Source organism: Pipistrellus kuhlii, unplaced genomic scaffold (genome assembly GCF_014108245.1).
Source record: "Pipistrellus kuhlii isolate mPipKuh1 unplaced genomic scaffold, mPipKuh1.p scaffold_m20_p_5, whole genome shotgun sequence".
NCBI lineage: Eukaryota > Metazoa > Chordata > Mammalia > Chiroptera > Vespertilionidae > Pipistrellus > Pipistrellus kuhlii.
The window spans coordinates 63683123-63705273 of record NW_023425551.1 but is presented as its reverse complement, the minus strand read 5'-3'; the positions used below and the strand labels follow the sequence as shown (position 1 = coordinate 63705273).

Here is a 22151-nt window from a genome sequence, read left to right as displayed (position 1 = left end):
CCACTCCAGCCAGTCAAAGTTTTATTTTGTGTTCACACTCTATGTCTTCTATTGGCTATCTATGGGCTCTGCTCCACATTCCTCTATTTGGGACCCATTTCAAGGAGCATGGCCACTCACATGGCAGAGGTAAAGAGCTTTAGAAGGTCTCATACAGAAATTAAATGCTCTGTCCAGAAACAGACCTATGTCAATTTCCACTGAACTTATGAAATTAGGAGATGTAAGCCCATCATGTACCTGAAATATACTTGGCAAACAGAGCTAACAACAGTCACATATAACTACTTCCAAAAATAATTATGGAGGGAATTTTATGGCAGTGTTGTTCAAACCGCAAAACCATGACCCATCAGTAGATTGTAAAACCAATTTAGTGAGTCATGACCAGTGTTTTTCCATGGAACGGGAAATGTCAGAACATCATGCAGAAAAGGTAGATATTGATCATGACACTATTACCAAATAAATACAGAGGTGTCACAATGTTAACTGTCTTGCTGTGGGTTTTGAAAGCAATTGTTCTATGAGAGCACCAACTAAGCCAGATATATAAAAACATAATTTTCTGTTGATATTGGCTCCTCTATTCCAATGTCCTATAACTACCATAAAACATTTAGGAAAATATGGGCTTCCTCGGTGATATCAATTTTAAGGACTGAGTCCAATTTTTACTCTTTATGTAATGAAATGCTCTCTTAATAACTCAATTAAGAAATATTATGAAGTGATTCATATTTTTAGCACCTTGTAAGTATTGAGTTGAGTTCATTTTTTTATTTAATCTAAAATACATACAAAAATTTAAGCTTCAATAGCTTTTCCTCAATTCTACAGAGCCTCATTTTATTGGTTAGGAATATACACAAATCTTTACATTAACTTAAATAGCATCCTTGACACAGATGAATAGTGCTAATTTTTTTTTTATTCTGTATTTCTGTTAACATATAAAATACATTGTCATGGATGATTTCTGACTTGATTCTTTGATATTTAAGGAAAGAATGCATATTTCAAAACTGCAAAATACCTACTAAACTTAACTTCTTGATATAGACTTAATACTCCCAGTTTTCAATTTTCTCTGTTTTATCATCTACTAAGAAAATACAAATTTGAAACATGCAAATTCTATATGCTTATTCATGGGGGAAAAGCAGTATTTCTCAACTTAGTTTCAATTTTTTAAATGTATTCATCTTAATGCTTACTTTCTATCATCTATGTGAAATGTTTAAGTGCTCACATAACTGTGAGCATTTCAACTGATTTCAGTATTTTCTATCCTTCCCCCATGGTTTTCCCTACCTACCCTTCAGAGAAGTGCCAGTTCAAAAGCCAACCTCTTGTTCCTACCCAGAAAATGCTAGTTAAACATTCAGGAAAAGAACAAAATGCTTCAAAATGGTACAATCATCTTTTGGCTCCCAGATGGCTCCACTAGGTATGCCAGAAAGGTTTCCTGAGGAGAAAAGGAGTCACTGTGAATTAATACAACCTAGAATCTTGATATTCAAGGGAACCAAATAAATGAAACATGACTAACTGTTGAAAAGAATGGAAAATGAAAAGAACATCCTCGAAAATAAACTAGTGTGCAATTTTTTACCATCTAAAAGGAAGCTCTGGTATGGAAAATGAACATCCTGCATTTGTTAATTAAGGAAGCATTATATTCAGTTCAGAAACAGTAGCTTGTTTAAAAGTGATGAGTCACAATAGTCAGTTCCTTCCTGGCCTTATTCAGGTAGGTGTGGGGGAAAGAGGATTGAACCGGCAGCTGGTCCACCATTTCTGTCCCAGACCCAGCTAGGCCACTGGGACACTAGGAATCTGGGCAAGAAAACAAGCCTGGCTGGACTTCAGTATCTCCTCTTTAAAACCAGGATGTGAAGAGATGAATGAGTGAGTTGTAGGATCTCTTCCATTTCAAATTGACTACAATTCTATTCTCAAAAATATTTTACCTATTTAATTCATTTAAAACAACCCCCCCCCCCCCACAAAGGGTAATTTCTTCCCATTATTCCAAACTGAATCTACTAGATCTAATATATGATGAATTTTCTACAAATTATCAGTGTGTGACTCAAATTACCATATCATTAACATTTCTGTTTCATTCAAAGAGCTCCAAAGACATGCACACTATTCTGATCATTACAAGATAGCAGTGTTTTGTTTTTTTTTTTATCACTAAGGTATCAGACAAAAAAATAATTCCTTGAAAATGCTCTTCCTTTTAAACAAATGACAATTACTACACAAATTCAGCTGAATGATTGCAATATGGTTCTGAATTCTAAAATGGGAGAGCTTAAACTATTTACATTGTTCTCCTCAAAACACACACAAAAAAGTTAGCAAATAAATACCACAATCAAGTTTTGTAGTATTGGCGAGGAGAGATATCTTATAGAGATTTTCTGAAATGGTGGAGGGAGGGTGTACAATTGGGCATTAGAATGTGTTTTATTCTTACATTTGAATAAAGCTCTGCCTGGCATTCTGGAAACTGTCAACACTGTACTTCAAGCTGAATAAATAATGAAGCTTTCTGAGGGAAAAACCAACCCAAAAGAACTAGAAAACATCTTGGTTTGTATATATGTTGGTTTACACCTTAGCAAATGAGAACAGTGTGGGATGTTTAGAAAGATATTGTTAAATCCCCGCTATGTGAGACTGTTATTATAAAAAGAATGAATTGTCAAACGTGACATTAAATATTTATATAATAATATTTTAAAAATTATTGCAGAAAGTAGCCATAAAAGGGATTATGGTATACAAACTTAAGTTAGTGTTATTATTATCATCAAATACATCTATAGTGTATAAAACTCATGAGGTGGGAAACTTATGCTTCACTGCTCACTCCAAAGTTTATTGGTCGCATTCTCTTATACAGATGTTCAAATTTAATGAGCTCAAACAGCAACATCTGCACTGGATGGGTTTCATTCATGCTGGAAAACTGACATTTCTCTAGGAGAGGTGCCAAGTGCATCTCAGAATTACAATATGTCAGACTTTAAGCAAATGGAACTGTTCTTATTTTTCTACATCATCCAATTGTGTTCAGAAGAAATTGTAAACAAGACCCTTAGAACCACAGTACCAACAGCCCATCAAGAAGCAACTGTGATGGTCTACTACATACTGCTTGGCCCAAAATGTTCACTTCATGGCAGAATCAAGCAGGCAGCAAAATGATTTCCATTCCTTTCTGCAATTACAGGTGCTTTAAAATGCTGTCAGGTTAACACTGAACGCAATCCCTTCATTAACCCCATGACCTATGCTGCTGGGAAGATCAAGGGCATAATAGCATTACTCAGCGACAGAAGAAAGGAGGTTCTCAGGAACCAGAGAAGGAAAAGTATCCTGACAGAGGTAGATGCCTCTGGGGCTGGGCAGGAAGCAGTTTGTGCAAATGAGAAAGAACAGTGGCTTCTTGGATATTATGCAACTTTTCCCCATTGTACCCATGGGAAGCCGTGAGTATGGGCTTTTTGACTAGTTTGGGAAAGCAGGCCTCAGGGAGGCTTCTCACTAACAAAACCCAAGAGACACTGGAAGCAACCACGTCCAGAAAACAAGGAATGAACTAGGACATTGTCCAACTCCACAAGCTTTAGGAGCAAACTGTAGTAAAGAGGGAAAATATCCAGACAGTAGTAAACATGAAACTGCAAACATAAATATTCAATGGAAACCAGCATCATGCAGGAAGACCATAAACTCAACAAACATGTAATGAACAGAGAAACAGTTAAGAAAAACTTAAAATGTAATTAATATATTCAGAGATGTATGTGAGAATAGTTGAAAAGTAGCTAGATGAGGGAGGGGTGAAGAATTCTACCAGATTACAATGGAAAAGGACACAGATTTTCCAAAATATTAAAAAAGGAATTTTTAGAAGGAAAATGGACATATAAAGAAATAATGAAAATCTTTCAGAGCTAAGTAAATATTTGAATCTTCATTCCATCCAGAGGGGCTCAGCTGGTTAAGCATCATCCTATGCACTGAAGCACTGCCAGTTAGATTCCAGATCAGATATACTGGGTTGTGGATTCCACCCTTGGTTGAGGCAAGTACAAAATGCAGTCAATAAATGTGTCTTTCTCACATAGATGTTTTTCTCTCTCCCCCTCTCCATCATTCCCTCTCTCTCTCTCTCTCTCCACCTCTCCCACCCTCCATCCCTCTCTCTAAACATGTCTTTGGATGAGGATTAAAAAATTTTTTTTTGAATCTTCATATTGAAATGGTTTCATAAGTACCAAATTAATTACATGTGGGGGGGAGACCTTCTTTATATACATATTGGTGCAAAATCATAATTCAAAAGAGGAAGCAAAAAAATTCTAAGTTTCTGTGGGGAATGAGGAGGAGGATGGGGAGAAATAAATTCAGATTGTCTAGAGATTACCACAGAAGTGAGGTTAAAGAGAATGGATCAAAATCTTCAAAGTTCTATAGGAAAATATTGTCTTAACCAAAGAAATATTTATGAAAATTTTGATCATCTGAACATTAAAGAACTCAAATATTGACTATCTATTCACTCTCTCCAGTAAATTATCAGAAGATAAACAAACAAAGCTATTCGTGAGGTAATTATTTTTAAATGAACAAAATTTGCCTCTCTCCTCTAACCATTTCTCCAAAATAAACTTCTGTCTAAAATTGTTACTTTAAAACATTAGTAACATTCTAGAAATAAAATACAGGTTTTCAAACGGGGAGCAGGGTAGGAAGCGGGGGATAAAAGGCAGTGAGGGTGAAATAGATAACGTAAAGAGAGTAAATACATTATCTCTGAGGTGGTGGAAAAATTCTAACTGGCTATTAGAAAACCTCAAGTTGTAATTGATATCTACACTAATAAAAAAGAAACATGCAAATTAACGATCACTCCACTACACCCATCAGCCAATCAGGAGCAAGTATGCAAATTAACCCAATAAAGATGGCAGCAGCCATGGAATTGGAGTGAACAGGAGGGTTGGGTTGCCCCTGGTGATGAAGGAAGCCAAACTTCCCGCCCAACCTGGCCAGCTTTGGCCAGCGCTGGCCTCTGCTCAAAGCTACAAAGTTTCAATTATAGAAGATAAATAAATCCCAGATACCTGCTTCCAGCCCTTGGCCTCTGCTAAAGGAGGCACTGAAAAAGAAAAAAAAAAAGAAAGAAAAAAAGGAGGGGCTGGGAGCAAGGGTCACTGGGGGGTGTGGCCAGCCTGAAAACAGCCCTTAGCCCCTCACCCAGACTGGCCACACCCCCATTGGATGAGAGTCCCCACTGGGGGGCTTGGCCAGCCTGCAAACAGCCATCAGCTCCTCACCCAGGTAGTCAAACATCCCTTGGGGGGTCCCAGATTGGAGAGGGTCCAGGCTGGGTTAAGAGACACCCCCCACCCCTGTGCACAAATTTTGTGCACCAGGCCTCTAGTAGAAATATAATGGTAACCATTATTGTATAAACAAGGATATAACTTCCAGGGATGACTGGTAGGAGAAGAAAATGAAGCCAACTTAATTCCAAACAAAAATTTTAAAAAATAGCCGAAACCGGTTTGGCTCAGTGGTAGAGCGTCGGTCTGCGGACTGAAAGGTCCCAGGTTCAATTCCGGTCAAGGGCATGTACCCGTGTTGCGGGCACATCCCCAGTAGGGGGTGTGCAAGAGGCAGCTGGTCGATGTTTCTCTCTCATCGACTTTTCTAGCTCTCTATCTCTCTCCCTTCCTCTCTGTAAAAAATCAATAAAATATATTTTAAAAAATAATTTAAAAAAATAATAATAATCATTGTAATAAATAACAAGAGAGCATGGTAAAAATAAAAACCCAGTAGCATGAAAAAGAAAAGTCCAAATATGTTAGCAATTGTAATCAAGTTTAACAGGTTAAATTTGCTACTTAGAATTCAGAAATTTCAGATTTGTGTGTGTGTGTGTGTGTGTGTGTGTGTGTGTGTGTATAAATCCATCTCTATGGTGATTAAAACAAGAAATCTACCTAAAACACTTGTTAAGGGCCAAGAATAAATCATATAGAATTGACCTACAGTTCTCTGATGGAATACTAGGCTGACATTAGAATACCACGCTCACTGAAAACAGATAAATGCAAGCTTAATATAAAACTAATTAAATGGCTCCTCAATGAAGAGTAATACCTATGCCAACCTAGTAGGAAGTTTCTAGTGACATATTTTAGAACTCTGCCATTGTCCCTGGGCATTTAATTAGATATTTGTAATTTGGGTGAGTGCAATGATGAGCTGCAAATCAATTTCCATTCAAAGCTAAGCTAAAACAGATTTCAAACTAAATGAAAGATTTTGGATTCAGAAGATCTCACCTGGATAAATAATGGACCAACTGCAAGAAGACAAAATTCAAAAGAAACCCAGGAAAATCCTGGGAGTCAAAGTCTGGTTAGTAGAAGGCCCAATAGGAATCAGTTGGCTTACTAGCAGGAGGTCTGAGTAGGCTGAAAGGTCTTAGCCAGTGGTAAACTGAAGTCATTAGTGCGAACTGGTTGCCAACAGTTCATTTGGTCTTGGGCTCTGAGAGAGAAAAAGAAACAGGCTGCATGCACCCTTTCTATTCAGCAACCAATAGTCAGTGAGAATCAAATGCAGTGTGACCAGGAAAGGCTGACCAGATTGGAGATGTAACTCCAGATAGCTGCAAGTGAGCAGTTTTAGAATAGGGTGTTTCACTTGTCTTCAGATATTCACAAGACTGCCATGTGGAAAAGAAATTAACTTGTCCTCGTCACTCCCAGAGTACAGAATTAGGATCAATGCCTGGAAATTCCAGAGAGGACGTTTTCAGTTTAACTCGAGGGAAGTTCTAAATAAATGGGGATGTCCCTAACACTGAAAGTGGCCCATCCATCATTGGATGTTCCTGGTACTGGGGAATGTGCACATTAGGTATGCTAGAGAGAGAGAGGTTAAGGCATCAAATACTGGTGGTATAAACAATATTTGTATTGCAAACAATAATTATTTGAAGGATCATTTCCAGCCCAGTGATGTATGTTGACTAGAATGTGTATCTAAACGGAACCATTTGTTCAAACTGAAATATGCTTCACAAGCAGGTTCAAGCCCCACCTCCTCTATGAAGCAAATCATGAAAGAAACAGACCATATCTTCCATAGTGTCTACCTCCAGTATTCGACCATTTGAAGATCAATTGCAGAGGCCTATTTTGCTTCCTCAAAATTATATTTAAATAGTCCACCTCCCATCTGTCTGACAAGTACCTGAAGTCATGGAACCTCAATCTACTAGGCACCCTGGTAGCCACTGACATTATCTGGTTTATCACATCTCTTGTCTTTTGCATATAGCACCTATTTAATGTTTTTATAGTCACCAATAAATCCTCGCTGTGAAAGTGATGAAATACACATTATTGACTTCCTTGGGAGTTCCTGTGGCCCCTCTACCCCCTTGATATATCAAAATTCCTGAAATTTTCCACTTAAAACTTCCAAACTCTCTAATGAGAATAATGGTTAGAGAAACTGAAATCCATTTTTACAACTTTTGCAGATAATAAAATACACCCTCTTCCATTCTCTTTACCTTAGAACCAATAGCCGACCTTAAGAAAACAGAAAGATTTTGAAGGAATAAAAGCCACGATTTGAAATTCTCTAGAGTACAGAGTAATAGTAGCAAAGTCTTGCACTCTGAAGAAGTTTGGCAAGACTGTAACTCTGAATAAGTGGGTTCCTTGAAAACATAGCTTTGAATAAGAAAACAGCTTCAGATAAAATAGAGTGGCCTTGCCTAAGGATTGAAACTACTAAGGCAATAAAAGAAACGAAAAGAAAACTTTTTTTCTTCTGCTAAGTTTATAATAAATACTCATCTTTGTGGATAAAACTGGAAAAAGGAATAAGCATACACACATTTATTTTTAAATTTGTCATTAGTATTCAAATCGAGTTTGAAAATGTGAAATTATAATTGCTTTTCTAGACTTAAATAGGCTGCTTTAGGCCCAAAGCTAAAACACATGGCAAGTTACTAGAAGAAAATTTTGGAATTCAACTGGACAGCCATATCCAAGATGATGTAGAAACACTTAAAATGCACAAACTCATTGCATGAGTCAGGTTTAGCACTTAATAATGTAACAGGTCTGGCCAAAAATGACAAATCTGAAATTACCACCTAAAAATTAAAAATACTTATAGTCACAGTTATAAAAAACACAAATGCACAAATGACCCTAAGTCTCTTATATTGATAACTGCCCAAACATTCATTTAATTAAATCATTTATAAGGAGTTGGAGATCAAAAATATTCAGCCCAGCTGTCCTGGCTCAGTGGTTGAGCAAGGAGGTCAGTGATTTCTGGTCAGGGCACATGACCAGGTTGTGGGCTTGATCCCCAACATGGGGCATGCAGGGTGTAGCCAATCAATGACTCTTTCATCATTGATGTTTCTCTCCCTCTACATCACTCTGAAGTCAATAAAAACATACTTTTTAAAATGCATGCTTTTTTCCAGGGTTCTGATATCTGTCAGTTAGATTCATTTCATCATGGCATTTTGATTTGCTTTGTTTTGGGCTGGGTAGAAGTCATGCTTAGTTTAAATACTTTGTAAAAATTTACTGATATATATATAATATATGTTGAACTTAGGAGAACATAGGTCTAACCACAGCCACAAATAATAATAGAGTTAATGAGACAATTAACATAGGAACAACCACAAGAACTTCTATCCTAAGCAGCAATGGAATAGGGTTGTGGAATGACAACCAACCCTGACATCCATGGGGAAAAGTTAGAAAGAGAATACTGTACTTGTGATAAAAAACAATTTTAAGCTAATTTGAGTACTTTTTTGGCTAGGCTCTATGCTCCTCATGTCTATTTGCATTATCTCATTTAACCTTCCTGACCACACTGTGAAATAGGTGCTATGTTCCTCAGTTAACAGATGGGGATATTAAGCTTTAATTGGTTTGATGCCATGCACAAGGTCACAAGGTCACATAGGTCCTAAGTGACAGGGCCACCACTGCACAACACCCATGATTTTAATTATTGTCTTATATGGCCTCAATGTTTACAGTACAGTACATAATATTCTTTTGGCATTCACAAGAGGTAATAAACCAATTCTGCTTTTAAATTTTTTTTCTCATGTAATTTTAGCCAGATTGTTACTATCTGTGTGTCTGATATTTAAAAAGCACATCTGGCATAATATGTGCTTTATAAGTTACAGGGACATAAATTAATCACATTGTTACATCATTATCTCTCATTTGTATGGGAATTCAAAATTATAATTTCAAATGTTTCTGTCAACAAAGCATGTAGTTATGCTCAATTTGCATTGAAGGAGTAATACATGTATAATTAAAAAAATAACCCTAACCATTTGGCTCAGTGGCTAGAGCGTCGGCCTACAGACCAAAGGATCCTGGGTTTGATTCCAGTTAAGGGCATGCACCTTGGTTGGAGGCTCCTCCCCAGTGAGGGCCCTGATCAGGTCACGTACAGGAGGCAACCAACCAATGTGTTTCTCACATCGATGTTTCTCTTTTTCCTTCTCTCTTTGACTTTCTCTAAAAATCAATGAAAAAATATCCTTGAGTGAGGATTAAGAACAAACAAACAAACAAAAATAAACAAAAGCAAGTAGAAAATATTTATCATTCTGCCACCCAAACACAACTGTTAACATTTTGAGAAACATGTAATTTAAAGCTTAAAAATATAATTTCATTATTCATATAAGCATGATTTCCTTCACAAAGCCCATAATCCAGAATCAAAAAAAAAATTTCAAGTGTTGAAAAGGCCAATGAACATTATTTATATAACTAGTGGCCCAGTGCACAGATTCATGCACATTGAAAAGAAATTAATTAGAAGGAATATTTTAATATCACTATTCACCCTTTTTCTATTAAAAAAAAGTGTCAGAGGTGAAAGAAAATTAGTAAAATGTACATGAAAATAATAAATTGATTAATAAATAAACAATAACATGATATAACAGCAAAGACATGATATGAAAGCAACAAAAACATGATTTAAAAACAACATTGATTCAAACAATGACTGATAAAGTGATTAAACTTATTCTAATATTTCCCTGTATACCACATTAAACACTTTCAGAGTGCTTGACTAATTTCCCTTGTGATGAAGTATTTACAACTTTAACTTTAACATCACACACTCTTCAAACTCGAGAGAAAGCAACATATAACTGACCATGTCCTAAAACGGGTTCAGGTAGGAATATTTCTACTCTTTCTAGAGTTTGTCCTTGTGATTTAATAGTCATAGCAAATGCTGTCACCCTGGGAAACTGTCTTCAAATTCATTTAAATGGGAGGCCAGTGTCAGACAGGGACAAATCAGATCTGGTTAATATTTCAGCCTCAATTATGTTAGATTGCAATCTTGTGATAATAAATCTAGTACCATTACAATGACACCATTTACTATTAAGATTTCTCAGTAGCATGATGATTGCACCTATTTTCAATTTTAATTTATGACATGGCATTCCTAAAGGAGTAATACTATTGAGAAATTTGATGGGAAAAATTTTCTTTTCAGTATCATCCATTGAATCAATGGAATCAACCATCACTCAAATAGGTGTGAAAATCTCCATTGAGTATATCCAAAATTTCTTCATTTAATTTATGAACGTGCTCATTTTTAGGACACAGAATTGACTTAGCCTTTTATAGATACAGAATAAACTTGCTTAATTAGATCTGCTTTCTGATTTAGCTAAACTTCTTCTAGCCCAGTGAAGCACCCCAACTTCTCTTTCAAGTAATTGTTAGCAACATAACAGTAAATATCAACACAAAGCAGATTATTATTGTAGATCATCCAGGGATAACAAAGGGTAAAATATTTAACTGCAGCAGTGTTTGACTATATTCTGCACAGTGGAAAACCTGATATCATTTTCAAGGTCCACCATTTCTTACTTCTTTTCAGTTGGGTCAAATTTCTAAACTTTCTAAATCTCTGTTTTCCAGCTAATGAAAAGAAAATAGGATTCCACTAGTCTCCTATCTACCTACTCCAGGACTTCTGCGAGAATCAAATGAGATAAGGCACAGAAAAATGCTTCACAAACATTTGGTTAAAGTGTAAAGTATTCGCACCTGGCTATAAAGCAAGTTTTGTTCCTATGCTGAAGAAACTGCATAGAGCCAGAACCAGTTAGGCTCAGTGGATAAAGCGTCAGCCTGTGGACTGATGGGTCCCAGGTTCGATTCCAATCAAGGACATGTACCTTGGTTGCAGGGATATCCCCAGTGGCAGGTGTGCAAGAGGCAGCTGATCGATGATTCTCCCACATCGATGTTTCTAACTCTATCCCTCTCTCTTCCTTTCTGTAAAAAAATCAACAAAATATGTTTTTTTAAAAAAAGAAAGAAAAAGAAACTGCATGGAGGCCAGTTGTTAAGGAGATGAAGCTGGGTATTGCTGCCTGGAGCCCACAGCCATGGTTTCCAGGCTGGGCTGTGCTGAGCTGTGGGCTGCATTATGCACCATGGGATCTCAGCAGTGTCGGCTGTGATTTGGTGGGCTGTTGCTCTGGGGCGGTGGCAGGACTTATGTCCCACTTGGGGGAAGCCGAGTGTTGCTCTGTGGGTGCCAGGTCCACAGGGCTTTTTCTCTGTAAATGGCCAGTGCACATCTGTGTTGAGTGTCTGCCTTTTGGTGGTCAGTGCATGTCATAGTGACCAGTCGGATGAACACTTAGCATATTAACCTTTCATATATAAAGGCCTGATACATGAAATTCATGAAATTCTGAATCTCGACTGCAGCTTTGTCGAGAGGAAGGACGTCCAAAAGGACATCTGGCCTAATTAGCATATTATGCTTTTATTATTATAGACTAGAGGCCCGGTGCATGAAATTCATGCAAGGAGGAGAAGGAGGGTGGTGTCCCTCATCCCAGCCTGCACCCTCTCCAATCTGGGACCCCTCGGGGATGTCTAACTGCCCATTTAGGTCCAATCAGACATCCTTCTCATAATCCAGGACTGCTGGCTCCCAACTGCTCACCAGCCTGCCCCTAACTACTTCTGCCTACCAACCTGATCACCCCAACCACTCTCCTGCCAGTCTGATGGATGTCTAACTACTCTCCTGCTGGTCCAATTGCCCCTAACTGTCCTCTCCTAAAGGCCTGGTCACCCCAAACTGCCCTCCCATGCTGTCTTGGTCATCTCTAACTTCCCTCCCTTGCCAGCTTGGTCGCCCCCAACTGCCCTCTCCTGCAGGCCTGGTTTGCCCCCAACTGCCCTCCCCTGCTGCTATCTTGTGGTGGCCATCTTGTGTCCACATGGGGGCAGCCATCTTTGAACACATAGGGGCGGTCATCTTGTGTGTTGGAGTGATGGTCAATTTGCATATTACATCTTTATTATATAGGATTCCCAAATGGAGGCCAAAGAAAAAAATTGTTCAGCCATCATTAAACTTTTCTGGAAATAAAAAGATCTGTTATTTCATTATTCCTCATGCACAGTAACATCCATCTTCAGTGCACATTCAAGAAGTATGCAAACAAGGCATTTTAGGAATGCATTCTCCATTTCTCAGTAGATTGACTGCCCAACGGATGCCCCCACAGTGACTTAAACTGTATGGATGCTCTAAGCTGCAATTCTTTACATGGTCCATGATACTTTCAAGGGTGCTTTTGACCAAGAAAAATAAAAAAAATGCAAACAGCAAAATGAAAGAAGACTTTACAGTCACACCTACCCAGCTCTCCCTCACCATAGGCTTTTCTAAACTACTAACTTTTCAATAAGTTGGTAGCAGGCTGGGATGAGAAAGCAAGTTCTCCATTTTCTCATTCAGATCCTTCTTAGAAATAATGAGAACATCTATTTATCTAGTAGTTAGCCTATAAATATTAGTACTGTTATTTAAATAGTGGCAGAGAAATGACATGTAACTTGGACTGTATTACTCACTACACACTCACATGTTTGCTTTCACTAAATAGACAGGAATTCATAATAGGCTCCATGTGCCTTTCCTTGCCGTCAAGAACTCTGAATCCCACCGGCTGTTTTCATCCCTGCTCCCGCCTCATTCCAAAGAGACCCACGAAGGTGATTCTGCCAGTACCATTCTGGTTAAGACAGTTGCCATGTTATCCCTGATCCCCACAGCTTTTATTTCATTCTCATATCAAACCTTAACCCAGAGGTGCTAGGTGACTAATGATTTGATCAGAATGTGAAAAGTAAAGGCACTGTAAAATTATGAAAAGGCAGATTGCTGAAAGGGAAGGGTGAGTTTCTACATTTTCAGGACCTAGGATGTTTACCTTCTCAATGGTGCCTTATTGAGATAACCTCTCCACTTCTTGCTAAGATATACCTTCAAACCACATCCAGCACTTTCTACAGATTGACCCATGGCATTAGGTCCAGTGAAAATCAAAAATGGTTTGAGCCCTGGATGGTGTGCTCAGTGATTAGAACATCAGCCTGTGCACCAAAGGGCCCAGGGTTTGATTCCCAGTCAAGGGCACTTACCCATGGATTCGGATTCCTTTTCCACCTTTGGTCAGGGTATATGTGGGAGGCAACCTGTGTTTTTCTCACATCATTCTCTCGCTCTCGCTCTCGCTCTTGCTCTCGCTCTCTTCCCTCCCTCCTGTTTACTCTCTCTGAAAAGCAATGGAAAAAATATCCTCAGGTGAGGATTAACAAACAAAAACATGGATTGAGGAGAAACTAAGTGATACATCATGCTATGCTTATAGATCTTTCTAAATTTAAATGAAAACTTTTTGTCTTATACGTTTTTTCACTTAAAGATATTTATAAAATGTTATTTTTATATAATAAATTGAAGGGAATTTTCCATTTAAAAGAAATTTCCAATTGGCTATTAATAGACTAACTAAACTGAAGTTAGCAACTTCTCTGAATCCTCTGAGGATAGCGAGGCATTTGGTAGGCACTTAATCACTACCTGATGAATGGTTGAGTCCTTACAAAGAATATTTCTCCCTGTTTTATCTTTAATGCTGTATTTATTCAGGTTACAACTAGAAAATACATGCCTACACAAATCCCATGAGGTGGAATCAATCTCTCTCTTCCCAATAAAGTAGCAAAATTCATCTATAAAAGTTTCAGAATTTTAAAAAATATATATTTCAATAAGTTGTTTCAATCATTGCACCTCCTATGGATTTGAAAAATCACCATAAAAATATAATACATATTTTCTGAATGTTTGTTTTCATTTAACCATTACACAAATTTTAAAAAATTAAAAAACAATTTCCAAAGAATAATTTTAGTGGAACAAACTTTCTATAGAGTTCAAACTTCATTAGAATGTCTTTTTAAAAAAATATATATATATATTATTGCTTTTTTACAGAGAGGAAGGAGAGGGATAGTTAGAAACATCAATGAGACAGAAACATCGATCAGCTGCCTCTTGCACACCTCCCAGTGGAGATGTGCCCACAACCAAGGTACATGGAATCAAACCTGGGACCTTTCAGTCCTCAGGCAGACATCTATTCACTGAACCAAACAGGTTAGAGCTAGAATGTTTTTTTACTTTAAATTTTAAAAAGGAAATTTTCTTGGTCCTTAATCTTTTGTTCTTAACACTAGTCACTGTAAAAACAAATAGTTAAGGGGTAACGAAACACTGCAATCATGGCTAAATTGACCTAGATCAAAACAAGACAAGTCAAAACAAAAACTAAACACTGACTCTAACACAAGCCACTGGCAGCATTCCCAGAAGGTCACCAAACTTGGACTTGAGAAAACTGTCAATGTTTCCTGAAATTTTCAACCATATCTTCTGAGTTTTTTCATTAGTGAAAACCAAAATGTCAAAAAGACAATAAAAGGGGGTGGGAGGACTAAATTAAATCCTTAGAAAAGATAAACTAGTGGAAAAGATTATCCTTTTCACAACAGATACCTACAGATTTCTTGTCATTGTACACATATTATTTTCAGTGGTTTTTCATTAAGGAAATCATTGGAATAAATAACCCTGAAATCAAACTAGGTTAAATAGGACAAGACCTATAGTGTTCCAAAAACACCCTCTCCTGGATTATGTGCCTCTTGTTACATGATCTGATTTTTCAGAAAGTAGTTGAATGAAAAAAAAAAAAATGCTGAGTAGAAGACAGGAAACCTGAGCTGCTATCCAGGGCCATCATGAGCCTTAGCCAAGAATGATGCCTCCAAGCCTGTTTCTTCATTTATATTATTTAAAAATCGAATCTCCCTGTTATAAAAAGTTTATGAGTACATGGGAATCCCATGGATGTAGTAAATAGATCTCTCTTTATAAAAAACACAATTACATTATTTCTTTCCACAATAAATTAACCAAACAAATTAAAATACTTTTAATGAGGTTGAGCGTCAGCATTCTAAACAGCTGTTTTTAAGTGATTCCAAAGTGCAGTCAAGTTTGAGAACCATTGACTTAAAGCAGTGACTCTTAACGTGTGGTCTCTGGCCAGCAGCATTCATATCTGGGAATTTTTACAGATGTTCAAAATGTTGTATTATTTTCTGAGAAACTTGAAGTACTTCATGTATTCTGAAAACAAATTCCCCCACTAGCTAAAACAGAAGAAAAAAAACGAAAAAAAAAAACAAAAAAAAACACACACACACACACACATCAAATGAAGATCATGTAAATGGCTACTTCTTTTTTAGGGTCGTTTTCCTAGGTAAAAACAGAAAGGAGAGCTTCAGCTTAAATCAGTGGTCGGCAAATTCATTAGTCAACAGAGCCAAATATCAACAGTACAATTGAAATTTCTTTTGAGAGCCAATTTTTTTTTAATTTAAACTTCTTCTAACACCAGTTCTTCAAAGTAAACTCGCCCAGACCATGGTATTTTGTGAAAGAGCCACACTCAAGGGGCCAAAGAGCTGCATGTGGCTCAAGAGCCACAGTTTGCCAACCACGGCTTAAATCATTCATTAATGTCCACAGTAAAAGAATTGCAAATTCTGTCCTAGTTGGTTTGACTCGATGGATAGAACGTTCAGCCTGCGGACTGAAGGATCCAGAGTTCAATTCCAATCAAGGCCACATGCCCAGGTTATGGGCTTGATCAGTAGGGAGCATGCAGGAGGCAACCGATCAATGATTCTCTCTCATCAATGATGTTTTTTTCTCTCTCCCTCTTGATTCCTCTCTGAAATCAATAAAAAATATATATTAAAAAAAAAGAATTGCAAATTCTTATCAAGTATTTACTATGAGCCAGACACTGTTAAAGAAAAACTCATATATGTCAACTCCTTACAACAATCCTTCTGAGGTAGGTACTATGACCCCATTTTTACTAATTAGAAATCAAAGCAAAAAAAAAAAAAAAAAAAAAAAAAAGTGGGGGGGGGGGGGGTATGTAACTTGTCCAATTTCAAACGACAGAGTCAGGAGCAAGGCTAGGCAGACTGGCTGAAGAGTGTATGTCTTTTTTGTTGTTAATCCTCACCCAAGGATATTTTCCATTGATTTTTAGAGAGAGTAAAAGGGATGGGGAGAGACAAAGAGAGAGAAACATCAATGTGAGAGAGATATGTTGATTGGTTGCCTCCCGTGCAGGCCCCAACCAGGGCCAGGGGAAAGCCTGCAACTAATGTATGTGCCCTTGACTGGAATCTAAGCCAGGACCCTTCAGTATGACAGCCAACACTCTATTCACTGAACCAAACTAGCTAGGGTGAAATGGGGAACATATGTAATACTTTCAACAATAAAGATTAAAAAAAAAAAAAGAAGAACTAGGAAAAAGAATGTGTCTTTAATCATGAGGTGGAGAAAGTTGAGAAACTCAGCATCCATGGCTAGTTCTCTTTGAGTGAGATTAAACCACCTGCAAGAAATAAGCATTTCAACTTTGTTTTCACAAGAATGATAATGAATCAAGCTAAAGAATTATTATTGCATGCTAAGCAGTGTAATCTAAAGATAATAAATGACAAAATTAAAACATGTACCCATCTTCTATGATGTGTTTACTCACAAGACTTTCAAGACTGGATTTAATAGTAAAACAATTCACTTTAAAACAAATAGGTCCTCAAAATGAACCCAAATGAATGCCAGGTAACTCTTATCAAAACCTTTCTAAATGAGCCAGGTTATGAAAATCAAGTGCAATTACACAGAGTTGTTTATGATCATCTCTGCTCCAGGCCTTATGGAGAATTATAAAACTACTGCAGGGCATTGCAATATTGATCGTTCCTAATTGGCCACCTCCTGTCACTGAATTGCAACATCACATACTCTCTTAGCTCTTTAGTTAAATTATCCAGAACACTAATTTGAGTTCTGAGAGTCTGAATTTGCTTCCACAAGCCTTCATTTTTCCCATCAAGAGATGTGCCTCTGATCTTCCCTTTTCATCCCCACAGCTATTCATTTCATACACAGTGAGCCAAACAAAAAACCCTACTTACATTAAAATGTAATTACATTTAATTTAATAACATTAGATTCTAATTCTATTCAATTTAATAACATTAAATTGTAATTTCAACAGTATCCTGATTTCCTGAATGGAGGAGTCACTAAGATGTTTATATACTGGAACTTGGATTATGTTTTGTCTTTTAGAAGTCATGCAAGTTTGACTTCTTTCATGAAAGAAGGGTATAAACTTTTCCATTTGAAATGCAAATCAAAACTACAATGAGATACCACCTCACACCTGTCAAAATAGCTATTATCAACAAGACAAGTAATAACAAGTATTGGAGAGATTGTGGATAAACAGAAAACCTCATTCACTGCAGGTGGGAATGTAAACTGGTACAGCCACTAAGGAAAACGGTATGGCAGTTCCTCAAAAAGTTAAGAATAAGTTACAATATGAGCTGGCAACCCTTTTTTTGGGTGTCTACCTGAAAAATATGAAAGCCTTTATTCACAAAAAGATCTCTGTACCACTGTGATCACTGTAGCATTATCCATGGTAGTTAAGTCATGGAAACAACAGAAGTGTCCTTTGATTGGTGATTAGATAAAGATGCGGTATATACATACAATAGCATACTACTCAGCCATAAGAAAAGATGAAATACTGCCATTTAGGACAACATGGATGAATTTTCAAAATATCATGCTAAGTGAAATAAATTAGATGGAAAAAGTCAAGAATCATATGATTTCACTCATATGTAAGATATAAAACTTTAAATGAACAAAATTTCATAGATACTGACAACAATATGCTGGTTACCATTAGAAAAGGAGAGAGGGGAGGTAGTAAAGGGTAAAGGAGGTGAAATATATAGTGACAGAAGGAGATTTGACTTTGGGTGGTAAACACACACACACACACACAAAAAAAAAAAAACACACACACACACAATGAAACAAAGATGATGCATTATAGAATTGTACACTTGAAACCTATATAATTTTATTAACCAGTGTCATCCCAATAAATTTAATTTAAAAAGATGCAAGATAAGTCATAAAATGGTACTCAAGCTAGAAATCTAATAGTCATTTTATCATTGAAATTAAAGGAGAATCAGGACTACTTTCAAGGTACAGAATCATGTTATCAGTATCTGTACTTTTTATATCAAGGTGTTTGAATTAGGTTTTTGTTTTCCTTCCAGTTTGTGTGTGGTATGTGCACATTTTAAGCTAACACATATTTCATTTACTCCGTGAAACACTTTAGAAGAATTATTTCATTTAACTCAGGCAACAATTTTGAAGTATGCATTATACTACTATAGTCCCCATTTTACAGATGAGAAAAGTGAGGCTTGGTGAATTTATGCCACCACCCAAGAGCATGGTACTGCAGACCAACAGGTGTGGAACCTGCAGCTTGAGCCTCAGACCAAGGCCCCTGTTCCTAACCACTGCCTCCATTCCCCAGTTTTCTCAACACAAGCTTAGTGCCTGTCCCTTAACACATTCATATACCTCAATCGTAACTTGGCACAGACAGCAGCTTGGAAAGTAAACATTCTCTGCACAGAAAGTCTTGGTACAGTTAGCACTGTGTTCACCCCAGCACACGTGCTGGGACTGGAGTCATGCCTATTCTAGCTTCTTTAGCCAATGTTAGATTTTCTAATCCACTTAAGCTTATTTGCAAAGCCATTTTTATTTCTGTCCTAATGACTTAGAAAAAGCTGGATTTTTTTTTTTTTAGCCAAAATTTTAAAATCTCAGGTCTCTATTAAAAGGAGGGGGAGGAGGAGGCAGGCGCCACTTCAGACATTCCAGAGACCTGTAATGCTGAATTCCCTCTCACTCTGGAGAATTGGCACGAATCCCTGAAACCTCCAATTGCTTTTTAAAAAGAGACTGCATATGAGTCCTGTAATGTGTGCTGATGACAGGACTGATGTGGGATCATGTCATCGGGGGGCCAAAGATCCGTGTGATTACAGCTAGAAGACTCTCATATACATTTCTTCTTTGGCTTCATTTCAACTCTGGAAAAAAAAAATTCCTAATCTCTCCTAAAGCAAATATGCTAATTATACTATGTAAAAATTGCTCCAGATGATGGCAAGCATCTGTCCTTTGTGGGATCCTCAAAAGTCCACAGTGTAACTTAGATTTTCCAAAAATGGTCTGTTTCCTCCCACACCCCGCTGGGGAGGGGACTTTGCAGGTGTTTGCCCTTACCCTAGCTCAGATCCAAGCCAAGCTCTCCAAGTCCGCAAACTCTAGCGTCACCGGAGGGCTCGCTGACACAGAGAGCTGGGTCCTGCTCCCAGTGTCAGCTCCGCCCAAGATTTTGCATTTCTAAGAGTTCCCAGGTGAAGCTGAAGCTGCGGGCCAGAGACCACACCTTGAGAGCCACTGCTCCCACTCACTGGCTCCCAATCTACTTCACATGGGAATCACCTGATAACAGTTTCCTAAATGTGGAGGCCCACAGTCCGGCTCCCAGATATTCTGATTTCATTGGCCTGGGATGCTGCTCAAGCACGGAATTTTATTAACTGGCGAGTCTATGAAGAACTGCTGGCCCACCCCACGCAGCCCCCAGCCCTGGGCGCCCCGCTTCCCGTCACCGGGGACCCCCGCGTGTGGATGCCACAGCCCCTTCCAAGGAGACAAAGGCAGAGAGAGGTGAGTTTAGAGAAGGAACTCCCCTCATGTTATTCATTCTCAGAGGCCAAACACGAAGGCAGAAATAGACTACCAGGGAATCTCTATATCCATGAACACCCAAGGCACTTTGCAAGACAAACTCGGACATCCCATCCTCCAAGCTGGGCGAGGAGTCCACCTCCAGGCTCACGGGGCAGGTCAGCGCCAGGAGAACACTGCACCCTCAGCACCCCCAGCATGCCCACTGCAGCCCCGGGGAGCCAGCTCCGGGGCCCCCGAAGGGTCACTCCGGCCAGGAGAGAGGAGAAAGCTGGGTCACCTTACCTGGCGCGGCGTCTGGGGCCAGGGTTGCCCTCGCAGGCAGCTGCGTTCTGCACCAGGAATACAGGGTGTCCCGGCGTGGAGCAGCCCCAGAGCGGAGAAAGGCTGGGTTGCAGCGGGTCTGCCGCCCTCGGTCCGTCCGGAGCCGGAGCCCGTGTCCCGGCGGCGCCAGTGCAGAGCCCGCGGCTCGGGAGCTCGCTCTCAGCCCCCGGGAGGCGGAGCGCTGGAGATAAGGTTCGCGCTCCCCACCCGCCTTCTTTCCGGGGCGAAGGCCAGAGGGTGGGTTTTGGATCTGGATCTCCAAGTGCGAGCTGTTAGTGGAAGCCTGATAGAAACAGACTTCAGACCCTGCTGGGACCACAAAATATATTCCTGGGAGGAAGCAGAAGGAGGAAGGCAGGGCGGGAAGCAGGAAAGATAAGGCAGCTGAGAGGTTGAAAGGACACGCGCTAAGCGGGGAGGGGGGTGGGGGGCGGTGGGAGCCCTTCCTCCCTGGGCCTGTGAGAAGGGCCCCGGGGCGCCTCTGTGAACCACCCTAATCCGCCCAACAGCAGAGGGGCTGCTGTACCTGCCTTTAACCTAAGGTAATAGCTGCCGGAAAACCTGCGAGGAGTCGCTCTCAGACAGATAGGCAGTTACCTCCGAGGATTAGGAGATGCAGGGAAGTTCTGGAACAGGGCACTGCATCCTTGTGGCAATAAAAGGATGCTCTGTGCTCTGCCCCTTTTTAGTCCATTCTTCACAGTGCCATCAGGAAGTTCCTAAACATTCCTGTGCCCAGCACTCCATTGCTTTCTGGCCCGCAGGTGGCTCTCACCTGCCACTCTCCCCACTCCTCAGTCTGCTTCCCTGCACTATGGCCTGTGTACCTTCCTATCTACACCAGTGTGTTCTCTCATCTGCTATTTCTTCTGTTTCCCAAGCTCTGCTCCAGACCGTATCCTGAATGCCTGCTTCTCCTCATTCAAGTCTCAAGTGTCACTTCCGGAGAGTCCTTCTTGCACAACCCATTCAAATGGAAACCCCCACAATCATGCCCATCCCCTAACCCCACTTCTTCTAAATTTTATTATTTTTTTGTTACTCTTTTGTTTTGATTCCATCTCAAAGTAACTCTATGAGAACAGAGAATGGGTTTTATACCCAGCTTTATCCACTGCATCTAAAGCAATATCTGGAACATAATAGGTGTTTAATAAATATCAGCGGAATGAATGAGTGGATAACTATCTCCCCAAGAGAGACACTTGATAAAGAAATGGCTTCCTTCAGTATCCAATCCTACTGAATTCAAGATCAGATAGAAACAACAGGAATGATAATCATTTCTTACATTTCTTCATTCATTTATATTGTACATTCCTGTTATAGCCCATTGTTATGCAAATATGTTCCCTCATGGGTCATATCAATGAACATATAAAAATAATTTCCGATATGAAGATATGGATAACAATTTCAAACAATACTTTTATTAATGAAGAGAATACATTCCAAATTCTCAGCAAATGACATCTTCTACTTTGCAGAGAAACCAAAGCCTGCCAAAACCAAACCTACACTCAACTCTTTCTGCTTTGCATCTATTAAAATAGAAAAGGACTCCCCCACATTTTCTCTGTCCCACCTCTATCTCCTTAGAAATCACACCATTGGTG

The 22151-nt window shown here is 38.9% G+C and overlaps 1 protein-coding gene across 1 annotated transcript in view; it reads right to left on the bottom strand.

Annotated features, from left to right (window-relative positions):
- COL21A1 (collagen type XXI alpha 1 chain) overlaps window positions 1-20839 on the bottom strand; it is a 167375-nt gene extending 146536 nt beyond the window's left edge. The window contains exon 1 of the mRNA XM_036414888.2: window positions 20497-20839. The gene's annotated coding sequence lies outside the window, so the exon portion shown is untranslated. The remainder of the gene's footprint in view (window positions 1-20496) is intronic.
- Between the last annotated feature and the right edge of the window lie 1312 nt (window positions 20840-22151).